The following is a 3,849-nucleotide window of genomic DNA, read 5'->3' as shown; positions in this document are numbered from 1 at the left end:
GATCAAGTGGACAAAGGATAATATCACATGCAAATGGAAATTTATTGTAATACATTCTTTCACCTTGTTGTCGTTGGTTTTGGACGTAGGATACCACCTGTCACTCTGATTTTTGGGTAGGAACTAGTACTTGATTCCACGTGAAAAGCTTAATTCTAGCGTCTTTAATTAGATTATTTGTGGGGGTAGATGCTCGTAGTTGAATCATAATATTCTACAAGAAGTCAGCCTCAGATTGTCTTGAGAGATTGCATGCTTTCTTTACGTTTCCTCTTCTAGATGCTTGAAAATCTTTAGGCAATACACAGAGAACCTTACTGATCTGCTTTTTTGGCCAACAGACAGACATCTATTCATGTTAGCCTTCAGGTAAATGATTCATGTCAATTGATTATATACTTTTAATAATTTATGTCAATTGATTATTTGGATCACCAAACATTGGTTGCTAATTAGTCTTCATGGGAGAAGTGATTTCGAACATGTAGTGTAGATATATTAAAACATTTTCCTCACAGTAGATATATTCTAAAGGGACGAGCATTAAGTTACGAGAAGACTCGGGTAAAGTAGGATTCGTCACATCTAACTATTCTGGTTTCCACTGTCGTATGTTGTGGGATATCTCTGAAAATATTCTGCATTATGTTTAGTTGTCTTGTGTTGGTTATTTCCTTTTCTGTGGTTTTCTTTCGGTGCCTTTCTTTGTGTTACTAGTCGTGCATGTTCATGGCTGTTATATCTTTAGCTGGGTAACTCCTTTGTGTGCTTTTTTTCCCCACTGGCTTGTTTTGCCCTTATAATCATTACAATTAACACATCCTGGTGCAGTTGTTCACCATTTCTTTCTTGATATTTCAACTATAATGAATTTTAGTTACTTAGTACCACCAAGGTTCCGTTTACTTCGCCGAAAATGATTTATGAAAAATGTTTTCTGTATTTTCGGGTGTTTGGTGCAGCGTAAAATAATAGTCAACGGAAAATATTTTCCTTTAACTGAAAATTCTTCTTTAATTGGTTTACCATTTTTCGATTTTAAGCATCTCATTCTTAAATCGACAGACCCTGCCAAGACTCGCCCAAGACCCCGCAGGGACTTGACCGGAACCTGCCCGGTACCCCGTAGGGACCCCCCAAGGACTTGACGGGACCCGACCGGACCTACCTGAGACTTGACTGGGACATGCCCAGGACCCACCCAAAAGCCCGCTAGGACCTTCCTGGGACTTGACCGAGACTCGCCTAGGACTTGCTTGGGAGTCGTAAAAAATTTTTGGCGGAAAACATTTTCCTTGAAAATGATTTCTTAGAAAACATTTTTCAGTATTTAGTATGTACAAAAATGTTTGTAATTTTTTGTGCATGTGCTCAATGCCAGAAAATGTTTTCATCGTAAAACATTTTCCTGTAAAATGACTTCCCTAAAAATATTTTACGACGAAAAATATTTTATGCCAAAATAAACGGAGCCTAAGTAATTCATGATTTAACAACAGTGCTGTCCTAAACCCTTTCTCTCCAAGAACTCACAGTATAACTATATATATGAAATCCAAGCATCAGCCTTTTTTACATCACTTTTCTTTTTCTTTTTTTGACATGTCTACACAAGAGGGAGAGGAGGATTCGAACTAGTGACCTCCGCTTCAATAGGCGTGGTCCCAGCGGATTGAGTTACTTCTTGAGAACTTTTTTACATCACATTTGGTTCTATGTGATCATAAGATACCCGGCCATAAGACGATCCTGAGTGGCCAAAAAAAAAAAATAGAAGCAACGAAAGCAGCATATATGGGGGAGATACAATATGCCATCTAAAAAAACAGCATATATGGGGGAGATATAACAATATGCTATCTAGAAAAAAAAAAAAAAAAAAAAAAAAAAATGGAATGCTATCTCTCTTTTGTCACCCGGCCGCTCGTCATTCTTATCTTCGTTTCTGACCTTTAGCTTTCTTTTCCGACTTTATAATTGGTCAGTCAAAAAGTTCGTGCGGAAAGGGAATTCACATGGTTGCAATCTTAGGGCTGAATATGCCCGTAGACTCCTTTGCAGGAGTAGTTGGTTTTCAACAACGTATATACGAGTATGTTTTAATGTATTTTACTATGAGATTAATACATATTAAATTCGGCATTTAACCATCTCATCTGAAAATTAATTGGTGTCTAGTAAAAAAGTCGTAGCCTTTTATGATATATATATATATATATATATATATATATATATATATATACTTTTGTTTTTTTTCCTTGTTTTTGAACTATCTAGATGTTAATACAGAGCAGTCTAGCTAGCTAGTATCTAGTTTCGAAGTGCTAAGGATATAAATCCTTTGAATTCAATGTTGATTTTGTATTTCTTAAATAAGGGATTTAGATAATATTTGATAATATTGATTTAAGGAATATGTTTGTATTTGAAATATTTCAAATCACATGTAAAGCTCTATAAATAGAGTTATATATTCATATCATAAAATCAAGAAAATATGTAACTTATTAAGCCTTTAACGTGTAGATGAAGGCTATATGCCGAACCACTTTCATTTCTATGTGTCTTTCTTTCTTTCCTTTATTTTATATTATTCTATCTTTATATTTATTTCATTATATGTTTTTATACCGAGGCGCGCATGCGGGCTCCATATAAGCAAATGAGGTTCCATCCTCTTCAGTGGAATGTGGAATGAGAAATCTATATATAATATATGTATATATAATACAGTTCAATGCGTAAAAAGCATCTAAAAACTGCAACTTGAAGATGTAACCAAGCTAGGCACCGTCAAGGCCTTGGACTTCAGTGGAAGGGTGATGGTGAGAGGGAACTAGGACCACGAGGCCATGAGGTTGGAGAGAATGGTACGTTTACAGGAATTGAAGTGGCATATTCTTTTTCTTTCCCTGGCATATCCACATTCTGCTGCGTATCATGCACTATAAAACCACTTTGGAATTACTGTGGAAACTCGAGCATGAAGAGGGATTGGATTAAGGAAGCAGATCGATGTGGGGTTAAAGAATAACAGTGCAGTCCTCCTTTGGCAGAGAGAAGCATGCACAAGCACATGCATGCATACTTCTGTTTTTGCCAAAGGAGAATTGCCCTGCCATTCACCTACACTTCAAATACTTATATATATATATATATATATCCTGCCTCTAACTTCATCCTTCAAATAAGCATTTGATTTCTCCAGCCACGATAACGATTGGATTCCTTTATCTTTCGCAGGTAAATGCAAATGATATATGTCGGTGCATGATTTTCCTGCTATGAATTGTACGTAGCAGTAAGGGGTGTTAGAGAATATTAGGGGATTTGATTTCATTGTAATTGATTGTAACCTCCTATAATCACAATCAATTACAATGAAATTAATATACTCTAACAAGGGGCTATCAACTGGGGAGTCAAGCTTAAGAAGATCTCCAGATTAAGGAGAAACATGGATTACAAAAAATCTGTTTGATATGATAGCTCAAGTGACTAGTACTATTTCCCTACTAGCATTACCTTCTGCTTTTTTCAAAATTTTTATATATTTTTTTAATTGGTAGCATAAGCCTTGATGTAGACGGCTAATGATATAAAACAAAGACCCACCATAAATCAACCAAAAATTATTCAATATCTACTGATTTAACCAATGGGTATCCCAAAAAGGGAGCTGTATTCTCATGGATAGCATTCAAAATTGAATTTGGAACAACCCAATAAATACTGTGGAGAAATTTTTTCGGTTTACAGCCTAAGCTTTGAATTTTTTTTGAGATTTTGGCTAAATCATTAAGTAGGTATAATCGAAAATCATCCATACATACTATGTTACTAACCCAG

Source organism: Corylus avellana, chromosome ca2, assembly GCF_901000735.1.
Source record: "Corylus avellana chromosome ca2, CavTom2PMs-1.0".
Classification (NCBI taxonomy): Eukaryota; Viridiplantae; Streptophyta; class Magnoliopsida; order Fagales; family Betulaceae; genus Corylus; species Corylus avellana.
This window is presented reverse-complemented; position numbering follows the sequence as displayed.